This window comes from Ascaphus truei, chromosome 2 (assembly GCF_040206685.1).
Source record: "Ascaphus truei isolate aAscTru1 chromosome 2, aAscTru1.hap1, whole genome shotgun sequence".
NCBI classification, from domain to species: Eukaryota; Metazoa; Chordata; class Amphibia; order Anura; family Ascaphidae; genus Ascaphus; species Ascaphus truei.
The window spans coordinates 44,567,527-44,583,228 of record NC_134484.1 but is presented as its reverse complement, the minus strand read 5'-3'; the positions used below and the strand labels follow the sequence as shown (position 1 = coordinate 44,583,228).

General features: G+C 45.9%; 1 protein-coding gene across 1 annotated transcript in view; it reads right to left on the bottom strand.

Annotated features, from left to right (window-relative positions):
- SNTB1 (syntrophin beta 1) overlaps window positions 1-15,702 on the bottom strand; it is a 204,398-nt gene that overhangs the window by 113,912 nt on the left and 74,784 nt on the right. The gene's annotated exons all lie outside the window — the stretch shown is intronic.

Genomic DNA, 15,702 nt, shown 5'->3' with positions numbered 1-15,702 from the left:
TCTAGATCGATATATACATACAGGGTAAGAAATGATGTTGTTTTAAAAGCTTGTTTTGCTCTGTTTAAAATGATTTTGCCTATGCTGCTATGCATAAATGTGTGTGTCATGTATTTTAAAATTAGATAGATGTAATTTTTGCTATTGTATGGTGTACTTTAGGTCAGGGTGAGGCTTGCTTTTGTATACAGGACACTCACTTTAAGTACACTCGCGAGTAAGGACATGTCGCCCAATAGACAAACGGCAGCTCGCGCATGCACCTGTCAGCACGTCCTGAACAGCTATACCAGATCCCTACCTGTACCGAAGCTGTGCGCAAGAGGGGAGACTATAGAGCCTGTTACACATGCGTTATTTACATCAGTTATGCACGTATATGACGAATGCAGTACAGTACTGTACATGCATCGATAAGTGGGGAAAAGGTAGTGCTTCACTTTAATTACATTTTCGCTTTACATAAATGCTCCAGTCCCATTGCGTACGTTAATGCGGGGTATGCCTGTATTGTATTATTTTTGGTACATATATTTTGTCTGAGGATAACTTGTTCTGTTTAACGATTGAATTACTTAATTGTTTAATTGTTATGGATGGAATGTAAATTGTTTAGTGATTTAGTTAATGAATGCTAATTGATTTATGTTGACTGGATTGGTTTAAATAGTATACTTGTTTGGATGTATTGGTATTTTGTTTGGAATATGTTATTGTTAACATTCATTTGCACAATGTACATGATGCATAGATTGTACAGTATGCATCATGTATAAAATGTAAATGCATGTTTTGAGTGGCATTTGAGGCTTTTGAGGATTTTGATTGGAAGATCAGATTGGATTCTTAAAGGAAATTGATTTTATTGTACTGTGTCTGTATGGAGAAGTGGTATTTGTAGTACAGCATGTTTTTGATAACCCTTCTACATTTATTTGTATATTGGTTCATCATGTGTGTGTATATATATATATATATCTCTATATATTGTGTGTATATTATATATATATATGTGTATATATATAGTTGCATGATGAAGCCACTGTACAAATGAATGGGTGAACGGTGGGTATCAGGCCAGTGTGGCTTAACCCCTTTATTACCTTTGCGGTTATTATCCGATAAGGTGTTTAAGGGGTTAATTGATATCTGAATGTAATTGCAATGTATTGGCTATGTATTGGCTATGTATTTTGTGGGCAACGAAAGACAAGGATGTTGCTGGCAACGGGGGCTCCTTATTGATGAGGTCAGTAGTACTTTATTTATTTTAATATGCTAGTTAATCCCTATCTGGATAATAGTTATTTTGCACATTATTGTACTGTAGGTGTTGGGGGGGGGGATGTATGTATTGAATGTATAGGTCAGGTTTATTTATTTTACATTCAAGGTTTGTTCCTTGGTTCTGCGTGAGACCTCTGGAGACCACCTGCGGTATCCTCGGGTATCTCACGGGTATCAGGTCCACGGGTGACACCTGCGGGGAAGAACCGGTGGTCCCACATCCGTGGGGGCACCGCAGACCCGTTGTGAGCACCGTGAGTCCCCAGACCCCCGTGAGAACCCGTGAGTCCCCAGACCCCCGTGAGAACCACCCGAGGCCCCTCAGACACCTGTGGGTCTGTCCTGGGGCTCCCAGACATCCGCGTGCCTACCGTGGGGACCCAATTGTTGCCCACGGTGACCCGCAGAGACCCCCTGGGGGCCATGGCGCTTGGCGGGACCCACCAACAGGCCTCCAGAACCTGTGTGAAACATGTTGCTGGTACCCTGTACGTCTGTCAGGTGACCCGTCAGCACGCCGGGGACTCGCGTGGGGTTGGGGTATGAACCCTGTATGTAAAATAATAAATCATGTATTTATGGGGGGCACAGGGGGTGGGTTATGTATTTAATAAATTGAATGATGTTTAATGTGGGGCTGTGTATTGTTTTTATTGTGGGTACTGGGGGTGGGGGGAGGGGGTATTGGCCTCAAGGGTATGTGGGTAGGCCTCCCTTGTGGGTAGTGGGTGAGGGTGGTTAGGCCTCACAGGGTGGGGGGTTAGTGTGGGAGGGTATGTAGGCGTCCCGAGTGGTGGGTGAGTTTGGGTTAACCCCTTAATGACTGTAGCGGTTAATAACCGCTATGGTGATTAAGGGGTTAGGGGACATTACATTGGATGTTTTATTTTTGTTTCTGTTTTGCAGCAGCGGATGGGGCATGGGCAGGATGAAGAGGAGGATGGCCTTCATCGTGGCAGCCGGACATGGGTGAGTGCAATATGTATTTAATGTATTTATTGTTATTTATGTATTTAAAAAGGCCACATTCACTATTATCCATTTGTGGATAATAGTAATTGTGCCCATTACTATACTGTATGTGTATGTTAGGGGGGTATAGCGGTTGTTGGGGTAATATATATACAGTATATATATTGTGACAGAGTCACTGACTCAGTAGGCTGTGACAGTGAATGGAGAGATGCTGCAGCCAGTTCACAGAGTGTTAATCTCCTCAGACAGAAAGAAGCACACCTGCAGCCTAATTAAGCAGGAGGCCTGAGAGACTGCAGGTTTAAAAAGCAGGAAGTTATATATGCGGTGGTCCCGCTCATTGAGGTCAACAGCCACTGAAAGTGGAGGGATATATAGGACCAGACCAAGCAAAGGCCGGAGGCGCCACACAGAGACACAGAGGCGTGATTATTAGCTCCAATTAGGGGTACAAGGATAATGTATTACAAGGGGGAGAGGTAGGTTACCGTAAAGGGGAGTACGTAGGGCAAAGGAATGATCATAAGAAAGCATTGTTTGCTAGTTGTTGTTTGAAGATTTTATAGGAGGGAGGCCGGATAGCGGGGTTCGAGCCTGCTTATGTTCCTGCATGGACCGACAGCCGGAGCGGGAAAGGATATCAACCCCAATGACCGGCAAAGTCCCTTGGGAGGGGATTCCAGTGAGGGAGGGAGGGGGGCAGGGGGGGAGGGAGTACCTGGCCGCCTACACTGAGTACCCAAGGGCGATGGTCTCACAGCCGGGGTACTGGTACCGAGGCTCTGAGACCACTGTTTATATGTGTTGTTTATGTCTGTCTGGATGTTCCCCCCCCTCCCTCATGTATCTTCCCCCCCATAGTGCACCAAACTACAGGAAGATGGAGAACTACAGATCCCCAGAAGCAGTTGGAGTATGCGGACCAACGAACGGCCCAGATGACCTCGCCAATGGAGCACACCTCTTCTGCAGACAAGGATGAGTAATGAACTAATAATGATTACACACAATGTCAAAGGGTTTAACAGCCCGGTTAAACGTAGAATCGCATTTAAAGAGTATAGCCGCCTGAAAGCCGATATACTTTTTCTACAAGAAACCCACTTTTCACACTCCAATCACCCGAAATATCTAGACAAAAACTACAGAACTTTTTATCTGGCCTCTAACAAGGCAAAGAAAAGAGGAGTGGCTATTTTAGTACACAATAAACTAGCGTTAGATATAAATAAACAATATGCGGACCCGGAAGGTCGTTATATCATCCTTACGGGGATGGTACAAAGTCAACCTCTGACATTAGCGTCAGTCTACGCCCCGTGCGAGACGAGCGCTACATTCTTTACACAGTTCTTTAATAAACTACACACTGTCGCGAAGGGACATATCTTCATAGCAGGCGATCTTAACCGCACACTAGACTCTGACCTGGACAGATGTACGAGACCTAACCCATCCCACAAACAGGACGTACTAACCATACATAAGGGTATGCAAGACTGTCAGCTAATTGATATCTGGCGGGAACAACATCCTAATGCACGGGAATATACCTTTTATTCCCACCCACACAATCGCTACAGTCGGATAGATTACCTCCTGGTATCCAATAGAGTGGTCCCAGTGGTAGGGCACACAAAGATCCATGGAATCTCGTGGTCCGACCATGCACCGGTAGAGCTGCGGTGCACATTAGACGCCTTAGACAGACCTGGAGCAAACTGGAAGCTCAACGAACTCCTCCTTAAATGCCCCGTAACTGCAAAAGAGATTGGTGAGCGAATCCAAGTATATTTTAAGGACAATAAAGGCAGTGTGTCGGCTCAATCCACCCTATGGGAGGCTCATAAGGCTACCATGAGAGGGGTGTTGATGACCATAGCAGGAAAAAGAAAGAGAGCAAAAGAGGCGAAAGTAAAAGAGCTACGTGAGAAATTGGCACATCTCACTGCTCAACACAAAACGCACAAGGATAAATTGGTTTGGAAAGAACTGAGCGACACTAAAATTAAACTTAACCTGGTCCTGACCTCTTAGGCCGAGAAGGAGTTGGCATGGTCAAAGCGCAGATTCTATGAGAAAGCCAACAAGCCAGATACCTTATTAGCCAATAAGCTCCGAAACAAGCTTCCAAATTACCGTATAGCATCCATCAAATCTCAGGGGGGGGACCTTACCTCCGATCCTCGACAAATAGTGGAGGTGTTTAAGAATTATTATGCCACACTATACGACGGAGATAAGGTCAGCCACACACAAAAGACCGCAGCAACTTTGAACAAATTCCTAAATGAGGCAAATCTACCTACCTTGAGCAGCGAGGAGCGGGAGGCACTCCAGGGCGACTTCACCCTTGAGGAAGTAACGGAGGTAATGAAGTCCCTTAAACCCGCTAAAGCCCCTGGTCCAGACGGATTTTCAAATTTATATTATAAGAAATTTGTCAAGATTCTGGCTCCCCACTTGTTGTCCCTATTTAATGGGATTCTAGCAGGAGAGCCCCTCCCAGCGCAGATGCTCCAGGCGTCTATCTCTGTGATCCACAAAACCGGTAAGGACCCGGCAGACGTCAAGAGCTACCGGCCAATATCCCTGATCAATTCGGACACTAAAATCTTCTCAAAATTGTTAGCTAACAGGGTGGGCATTGTCCTTCCGGGGTTGATTCACCCGGATCAAGTAGGCTTTATTGAGGGCAGGCAGGCGGCAGACAATACTAGGCGGATTGTAGATTTGATTGATTTGGCAAAAAAGAAAAATATCCCGTCTATGTTGTTGAGTCTGGACGCCGAAAAGGCCTTTGATAGGATTGACTGGCCCTTCCTCAGGGAGACGCTGGGGGCGTTTGGGTTCGGGGGGCGCCTCCTAGAGGCAATACTAGCCCTTTACAATGGTCCCACTGCAAGGGTGCGACACCAAGGGTTCCCCTCGGAGATATTCAACATCCGTAGCGGGACAAGACAAGGTTGCCCACTTTCACCGTTAATATTTGCCCTCTGCATAGAACCGTTAGCGGCTCATATCAGAGCGAGCCCAGATATAACAGGGATAGATATAGGGGAGCAGCATCATAAAGTAGCGCTATACGCAGACGATGTAATCTTGACACTGTCAAAACCCCTCACCTCCTTGCCCAACGTCTTTGCGATCTTGGGAACTTTCAGCTTGGTGTCGGGGTTTAAAATTAACCAGGCCAAGTCGGAAGCGCTTAACATCAATCTACCCAAGCCGGTCGAAAAACTGATAGAGCTCAACTTCAATTTTAAATGGCAACCCTCCGCTATCAAATATTTAGGGGTATATATCACAAAGGACTACAATACACTATATAAAGCAAATTTCCCCAGAATAGTGAAGAAACTGCAGGAAGATCTCAGGGTTTGGGCGGGCTATGGCATATCGTGGTTTGGGCGGATCAATAGTGTCAAAATGAACCTGCTGCCTAAACTATTATATCTGTTTCAAGCACTCCCGATACCTCTTGTTAGGACTGAGGTCCTCACGCTGCAGGCTCGCATTATTCAATTTATTTGGAATAAAAAAAGCCCACGAATTGCGAAAAGCATACTGACAAAACCAGTAACAAGAGGAGGGTTAGCGGTACCTTGCTTGTTGGCATACCACAAGGCGGCACAATTATGCCAAATTGTCCAGTGGCACTCGAACCCAGCAAATAGAAGATGGGTGGCCCTAGAAACAGAATGCTGCGCGCCAGTAAAACTGCACGATCTGATTTGGCTTCCAAAACAGTGCAAGAAATCAATAGGGATGCCACTCTGTGCAATTGCGAACTCGCTAGCGGTCTGGGAGTCATCTAAATTTAAAGCTAAATTGACCACACGACAGTCGTTGATGACCCCCCTGGTGGGAAATCCGGATTTTGCTCCAGGGCTGTTAGGTGACAAATTTGTAAAATGGACGCAAGCGGGGTACTTACGATTAAAGGACATGGAAGGACGTAAATATATCAAGACGTTCGATATGATTAAGGATGAGAAAAAGCTACCCAACACAGAATTATTTAGATTCCTCCAGGTTAGGGCTTTCTATAATAAATTCCCGGTTCGCCCAGCACGAACCAATTTCGAACAGCTGTGTTCCAGAGAGACGGACACAAGAGGACTAACTTCTCGGATGTACAGGGAGGTAGTCTGTCCGAAGACTTCCGACGCCCCCCGACTGAAATACATGCGACAGTGGGAGACAGATTTAGGGGAGACACTAGAGGACGAGGAATGGGTTCAGATACTACAGGCAGCTGCCAAAAGCTCAATTTGTGCCACGTTGAAGGAGAACGCATATAAAGTCCTAATGCGGTGGTACCATACCCCATTGAAATTATCTAAATTTATCAAGGACTATTCCCCGCTCTGCCCAAAACAGTGTGGGGAAACGGCTGATTTAAAACATATGCTGTGGTCTTGCCCGAAAGTGGTCCCGATTTGGGAATCTATTAGAGATTGGCTAGAAAGAATCCTCAACTTGGAGATCCCCCTGGACCCGTGGCTGTTCCTCGTGGGCAGACGGCCTCAGGACGTGTCTAACGCGACACTCAAATTGGTTGCACATTTCGCAACCGCCACGAGGTGTGAGATCGCAGCAGTATGGAGACAACAGGAATTACCCACTATAGCTAAAATCAGGAACAGAATTTGGCATGTCTGCCAGATGGAACAGTTGACGAGTTGGATCAACGACTCTGGCTCCAAATTTCTAAACGTATGGGCCCCATGGCTGGCCCAAACAGACATCCCGGGGGTGGACGCCGCCACAATTTTGCATTAATATAGATAAATGCGTTCTCCTTGGACAAAGCAGACCAGACGAGATGATGACATAGCGACGGAGAACATAGAACCACCGGGATATCCACAACACACCCTAGCGTACACATAGAGCTAATAGCAGATCCTCCGCTCCGATGCAGCAGTTACAGGTGCCCCCCACCCCCACCCACCCTAATGTGTCTCACCCCAGTCTAGTTTGTCCTGTCCGTCTTAGTGATGTGGTTTACGTGTGGTTTGTTACGTCTGTCTCATGTCCTGTCTACGTGTCACTGTTTTGATGACAAAATTGGGTATTCTGTAACGTATGCCAATAGGTGGTGATATTATGTATGCTCTGTAATACCAAATAAAAATGAGAGTTATAAAAAAAAAGCAGGAAGTTGCTCACACAAGGTGAGCTTGTTTTTCCACAGGAAGGTGGAGAGAACTCTCCCGGCTAGGAAGCAGTAGCTGCTGCTGCTCTGGTCCCCCAGTCCTGCGAGGAGCTTTGCTGCTGGGACCAGCTGGGACCCCAACCCAGGGTAAAGATAAAGATACAGATTGCTGCGAGGCTGGACACAGCCTGCTCCCCGGAACCGTGTACCTGTTTGTTGTTGGAGCTGCTTTACAGATAAGACTTTATTATTACACTTATTGGTTATACTTTGTGTTGCATATGTTTTGGGCATAACCAGATTAGCTGGCTGTCCTGTTAGTAAGGGCTCAAGAAGTGAATTAGTTTCCCTAACGGGAATAGGCTTTAATTTCTAGGAAGTACTTTTTTAAAGGGACAGTGCACCCGTACTTTATTTTGCTGTGGCTAATAAACCACTATAGTTTAACGTTTCCCCTCGTGTCTAGCGTCTTACTGACCCCGCCGCGAGGCCGTCCTGCCACAATATATATTTATTTATATTTATTTATTTATATAGATTTATTTATTTATTTAGTGTGGGCCTGTTGTGTGTGTTTTATTTTTATTGTGGGTAGCGGGGGTGGGTGAAGGGGGTAATTGGCCCTAACGGTGGTTTGCTTAGGACTTGCGGGTGGGTAGCGGGAGGCCTTAACCCCTTCATGACCGTAGCGGTATTAACTGCTACGGTCATGAGGGGGTTAAGTGCACCTGCAACCCCCCCGAAAGCCCTAAACAAACAACAAGGGCCAAATACCCCCTTCATCCACCCCCGCTACCACAATAAATCTGGCACGGCGGCTTAACCCCTTCATTGCCTTAGCGGTTAGCCGCTAAGGTAATGAAGTGGCGTTTAAATGCCTTTTGCCTGCCTCGGATGCATGCCGGGGGGCTCCGGTGCGGGTATCAGCTCCGGAGACCCCCGGCATCAATCCCAGCCAGGTAAAAGGCCTGATTTTTTCTAAGTGTCGACCTTGCCGATGCTTCTCCTCCACCAACTCGCCAACTTTAGTTGGCGGGACAGATTGGCGGTCAAATCTCAATTCTGGAGTGCCGATCAGCACCGAAAAGCTGAACGGGGCTACCTGAATTCAGCCAAGTTTAAAACGTGCCGATAAGTGGCTTATCGGCACCCGGCTGCCGATAAATTTTTATCGGGAACAAAAAATGCCGATTTTGGCCACTTATCGGCGCTTACTGAATCGGAAAGGCAATTTTGGTGGGAAAATGGCGATAAAAGCCTTATCGGCGCTTACTGCATGAGGCCCTAGATTGGTTATCACTCAAGTCTAGGCACAAAGTTTATCTTTCCTTTCTTGCCTTCAAATACTTTCTGGGCAAGCTACCCGTCTATCTGAACAAGCTTCTCACTCCTATTAGGCCGCACTTATAGTGCCAGCGACGGCGCGGCAAAACAAATGTATTGCCGCCGTTGCGTGCGCTTATAGTAGAAGTGACGTGACGGCGCGGCGGCTTGGTCGCAATTGCTGGAAGTCAAGTTAATTAGATTTTTCCAGCGACGGCAGTGTGACGTCACCGTCGCGTCGCTGTTGCCGGCACTATAAGCGCAGCCTTACACGCAGCACTTATCACCTGAGATCAGACTCCAAAAGACTATTCACAGTCCCAAGGCTCAACAAAGTATCCGGCCGTTCCTCCTTCTCCTTCCGTGCACCCCAAAACTGGAACAACCTACCGGAGACTCTCACATCCACCACCAGTTTAAAGAAGTTCTTCCAAAACTAAAGCTGTCTCACATTTGAATCTGTAATTGTTATATACGCCAATAATATATATTAGCTCTTACTATGCATGCAATGTCTTGTATATAATGTATATATAACCCTGCTCAATTAATGTAACTATGTATTTGCAACCATGTATTTGTCATCTTTACTCTACATACTTGAAAACGACATACTTGAAAACGAGAGGTAACTCTCAATGTATTTGTTCCTGGTAAAAATATTTTATAAATAAATAATCTATTCATAATATGGTGCCAGCACTTTCTGTGATTTGGAACGCAATTATCAAGTTACGAATCCGTGAAACTCTACATGAATATACTAAATAAAGACTACAAAAAACAAAGTAACCAGGTATACAACATAAATAGGGTTGCCAGGTGTCCGGTTTTCACCTAGACAGGCTGTTAATTCTGATGCCTGTCAGGTATAAAATTGGAGGTAATACCAGACACGTATGTGTCCGGTATTACCATTGTTGCGGCGGCGGAGGCAGTGGCAACACAAGCTCCAGGGTGGGTGGAGGCAGTGGCGAGGGCGGCAAGCTCCAGGGGCTGGTGCTGATAGGGCGGGCCGAGACTGGTGTACTGAGGACAGCGGGGGCGGAGCTCACACCCCGGCGGACCAGAGACATGTTCCAGTGCTGTCTGCGTCCTGCCAGGAGATAAGGTAAAGACAATTTGGGGAAGAGGTGGGGGTATATTTTATATGTATTGGGGGAGGTGGGGGTATATTTTATATGTATTGGGGGAGGTGGGGGTATATTTTATATGTATTGGGGGAGGTGGGGGTATATTTTATATGTATTGGGGTGGTAGGGGTATATTTTATATGCAGGCCAGTGACATCACGGAGCTGGTTCGCCCTCATTGGGCGAACCGCTCACGTGACCGGCCCTGCGCTCCCGTGAGCGCACAAACTAGACATTTTTTAAGACCTACGCCTGCGGAAGCGTGCGTGAGCCCCTGCTAAAGCCGCTCTCATTGCGGCTGCAGGGGCTCACTGACAAGCGTCAGCGCGCCTCAGCACGGGTCAGCGCCTAACACTTTTGGCAACATCTGCCTTTCGTCAGGGTCAAGATACTCGGCATACTAAAATTGGTTCTCAAATTCACACTATTCAAAGGAGCTTCTTATAGAAATGGCTCTTTCCCCTACAGTAAATCATACATATCACTGCCACATTTAAAAGAAATACTGAAGTCAAATATCTTTTTTTTTTTCCTGAGCCTTTTAAATATGGAGTGCAATTAGGAATTTTCTAAGATATTAATTATAAGTCGTCCCCAGATCATTGCAACTTTTGGAGTCACTGGAATATTCTTACCTTATGTAACGCACTTTCCCCACCCTATGGAAGATATGGCGACTATGGTGTGTGTTACTTGTGGCTCACAGGAGGACTGAACCTCCACCGCTGGGAGCCTGGGGTGTAACTGATTCTTATGGTGACAGCGCCTCCACCTGCAAGGGATCCCGACTTGGAGGGATGGACCCTTACAGGAACTATACTAATGATACACGCAAACAAGTATATGCTAACAACCTTTACTGAACACAATAATATTGGTACCCTATACCTCACAGTAACATAGCTCCCAACCCGAAAGGAACAGTGAGAGTCCCCAGAGTACATTGGGTGCCAGGCACCAATTCCCTGATGTCCCTTTCCCAATGTCAGGGCCCACCCAAAGTGTTGGAGATAGCGCTATCCTGTGGAGTGTTAGTGCACTGGGTTAGGTACCTGCCCGGGGCTCCAGCACCCGGGTATTGCAGAATAACAAAGAGGATCCATCTGATCCAACGTTGTTGTCCGCAATGGCGTCTGCCTCCGCATGGGGTGAATTCCGGCATGGATAATATTACCTTACCGTCTTTACCGCGTAGATGGTCTGGTACAAGACCACAGGCAGCAGTCACCGCATGGCATATGCAACTACTGGGGACTATATGCAACTACTGACTATATGCAACTACTGGGGAAAGGTCCCTAACTATGGCTTTCCCTATAGCAGCCACAAGCTACAGTGAGTCGGGGCCTAACTGGGGCCTAAGGGGGGAGATCTGGCCTAGCCCAGGGGAGCACTGCTCCCTGAACACTACCTGCTCCTCAGGGGTCCCTCTTCTGACTGGCGTGGTTTCAGACGCGCCAAATGAATCAACACCCCCTGCAGGGGAAGCTGCAGCCCTATTGGCTGTTGAGCAACATGTGGGCATTCTGGGGGCTGTAGTTCCCTATGGGTCTGTCCTCCTATTGGCCGCTGCTACCAGGGACCTTCATGCGCATGTGCGATCCCATGTAATGGCCACCACACTGCTACTGGTCTTGCGCATGCGCAACTGCTCACAAGATGGCGGCACCCTTTACTGGGAGCCGCCAGGAGCCTCCGGCGATGTGCTCGCCTCCCCAGCAGCCGCACACCTAACCTCCCTCTCCCCAGCCTATCCGGCGGGTCCTCCACCAACTCCAGCGGCACCCGCATACCCCCCACTGCAGCGGAGGTAAGGCGGCGCATGGGGGCCAAGGTGGATGCCCGGAGAGGAGACCTGGCCACACTTTGTTGGGTATAATCCCTTAAATTACCAATATTTAAAACAGTATGTATTGCATATTTCCAGAATTTATTTTTGGAATTAGACCTATTATGAAGCTAACATATACATATATATATATATATATATATATATATATATATATAATATAATGGATGGTAATGGGATTTACAGATGGAGTGGGCCTCAGTGTTCTAGAAATGAAAGACGCTTTGCTCAACTGCAAAGTGCAGTGCCCACAGTATACTCAGAACACGCAACTTGCAGTTTAGGGAACATATATAAATCTGTAAGTGTGGCTGGTGCTTTAATGTACTAAATAAAACCCAGAGAGACACAGGATGTCTAAATGAAACTAGGCCAGTGGCATCAGTTTTATTTCTGAACTCTTTTGATGCCCCATGGGATCTGGCACATGGCACAGTGGTTACTTCGTGAGCATTCTGCTCGTTCTCTAGCACAGACTCTTCCTCTTCCATTCCCATCATCAGCCATGTAATCGCTCCGAGTGATCACATGATCGTGATGAGCCGGAGGGGCCTCTGTTGCCGCAGCCCTTCTGGTACTCAAAGAATGATGGCCAAGATATCGTGCTGCATAGTATGACTGAAGATAAACGCACCTTGTACACAGCCACATCATGTCTTCTTCCTCCACATGCTTCTGACCTAAAGTGCTATTGTAATACATTACATGCTGAAAACAAAGTCATTAATACAATTCTGCTGTCTTATTGGTTGAAATTCCAGGCATGTACAGTATTGCCAAGGAGAGCAGGACATTATTACTCAATTTACTTTGATTCAGGATGAAGCCAGAAGGCGCAGCCACTCCCCCCTCTGGTTGGGAGTCTGGGCCACATCGGTAGGATGGAAGTGCTGCCTGGCTCAGTGCCTCCCCTTACCATGCAAGTTCCCTGCGCCAGCCTCAACTGCACACTCCTCCTTTTCTTCTTCCCTATCTTCCTCCCTCCCTCCCTCCGTCCCCTTCTAGCACCACAGACACTCCACAGGTCCTGTAAAGATGTAGCGTACAACAGTAATAATTCCCCTAGAAGACAGCAATACATGGCCTATAACTGGACATTAAAGAACCTCGGTCAAACGCCTCCACGTGGGGCATTACTGGCCAGGTAACGCTTGTTTCGGGAGTATTGAGTAATTATAGGCTAAAAAGACAGTGGATAATGAAATCCTGCTTTCTAATTGCTTACAATTCCCAGGCATCAATCACCCAAGAATGCCCTGAATGTTAGAAGCCACGTAGCATTGCAATAAGATATCAACCGCGCACCTCCTCCCCTTCCGGAATCGGTGAAGGAGCGATTACGTGGTTGCTTCAGCACTCAAGGGGTTAAACACCCACATGTCTATCAATGATGCATCCATTTTCTTTTAATACTTTAGCAGCTTAAGTGTCAGTTTGGGGTAGAAGATGAGTTGGGGTGGAGTTATTGCACATTATAGTGGAGTGTACTGCACCGACACACTTTATTCGAGCAAATACCCAGTATGTACCTATCAGATACCTGGAATGCGCCGCTCCTCACCTCTGACAAGCCCCGTTGCGTTTTCTTTCCCAGCCTGGGTTCATGCCTGGCTGACGGGCGGCTGATCTGTTAAATGATAATGATTAGGATTTAATAGGCTGCAATGCTTCGCGTGTCTACCAGATGGCATAAATTCATGAATTGTAATGCAGTATATATATATATACTGTGCAGTATTGCAGCCAGCGGGAATAAAATGCTTCAATCCCTGCCTGGAAAATAACCCAATGCACTCGGGCAGAAAACAGTCACAAACCTCAATACACCCGGGTATACCCGAATTCGTGGGACTAGCCGAGCTCGAATAAAGTGTGTCGCCAGTGTACAGTACTAAGGCCCAGATCCTCAAAAGCAGGGCCGGCCTGGTAATACCCGGGGCTCGGTGTTATGGAGCTTTCGCGGGGGCTCTAACAAGGTCCGGTGTGACGCCTCCTCCTCAGATGTGCTCTCCTCCAACAATCAGTTTAATTGTTGTGGGGAGAGAGCGCGGGGCCTCTGTAAGCACGGGGCTCGGTGCACAGGCACCGTCATCAAGCCGGCCCTGCTATACTTTATCACACCTTTACTCCTATTTTATGACTGGGGAGCTGAAGCATGCTAAAGCTTAGCACACTTTTGTGGATATGGGTCTAAGCACCTTCTTTTTCACTCCCTCTTATTTAAAAAAAATTCCCTCCACATCTGAGTTAGCAAAACCTCCCCTGGCTAATGATCTGCGGCAGACTTCATTAATCATTTATTGACATTTGATGAAACAATTGTGAAATTGTCGGCAACACAAACAACGTCCAGTTGGGATGGTTAGAAGTGAAGCAGTTTGCTTTAAATATATAACCATCCTGGTAAGAGCCCACTTCAACAGGTCAGGTCTGCGGGATATCCCTACTTCTGCACAGGTGGCTGGAAACGTGAGCTGTTGGTGGCCCCTGAAGACTGGAGTTAGCCACTCCTGCATTATGTAGTCTCAAGAAAATACAACATACAAGCACATCTGGGGGGTTATCCACTAAAGTCTCTTAGCTGAAAACTCGGACAAAAACTAGTGCAAAAGAATTGCCCCACATTAATCAAAGGAAAAAACGCCAATTGTGGGTGAGTCTGGTTGTTTTGTTTGTTAGTTTAAAAATAAAATAAACCTGGGATATGAATTAGACTTACATCTCAAGAAGGGAACTTTGTGGTCTTAAAGCAGCAGTCAAAGTGGATGTTTTTTTTTTAACTATTATTGTTTTCCCTTTTAATATGTGCATCAACACAATCCACATAATGATAAGTAATTAGCTAAGTTGCCAATAGATAAGTTCTCCTGTGATCGATTGGTGAAGATTCAACTCGGTGGGTCACTAAATGGCTGCAGAGGAGTATTCTGCAGTCAGTGGAATGTATTTGCATATTAATATGACAACGTTCTTTGGGGACGATCACGTGACCAGGCAGCCACTAGATACAATTGGTGCACTGCTAGAGAGAGGGCAGGGCTCACAAAGGGGTGTGCTAGAGCCTGATTCAGTAGAGGAAAGGGATGTGATTTTGTAAATAGTTGTTATAGAAACAAAAAAATCCTTGTTACATTATAATACATAAAAAAATTATTTTCTCATAGTACAGAACAGATTTATATAAAAAAACAAAAACACACATGTAGGATATTGCTTTGACTGCAGCTTTAAATCACGTTGATACAGGTTTAGTAAAAGATATAACAATCTCATACAGTATTTACTTGAACTTTTTAACAATCCCTTCTATGGGGTAGATACACAGAGCCCTGATAAATGTGAGCTTCTAACGTGACGTTACATAAATCGGTCAAGTCCGTTAGTTTTTCCTCTGTTTAACTGGTTTCCACAAAGCTAATGGTATGCAAAAACAACGGCCGTTCGGCAAACTAGCATTGTTACGTTAGCTGTATTAATGGGGACGTTCGTTGATCAGAGCCGCGTTAAACAATACACTGCACATGGGCACTGGCAAACCTATAACGTCCAACCCAATTAACGCACACGTGTTACAGACAATTCTGCCACAAAGAAGAGATGATTTTCTGTCAATATTATTCTTGTTATTTGACCTGTACATTATTCTCCCTTTATTGTTCGCACACAGTGAAGCAACAGCGTGGGAATAAAAAGTTCTATTCACTTCTTCTGTCTCTTAATAATTATTGGTAGAATATGTTTAAACTTATTGTACACACATACTAAATGCAGTCAACATTACGGTATATATCACATTAGGTCTGACACACATATCCGACATTCTCTATAAGCATTAAAAACCATAGTACAGTTTATTACATGAACTTCATGACACATTATCAGATGCATCTCTTGATGTGTTTCAGATATTTATATGATCCATAATGTATACAGTATGTTTGTATGACACATGCAATGAAAGGGTTAAGTCCTAC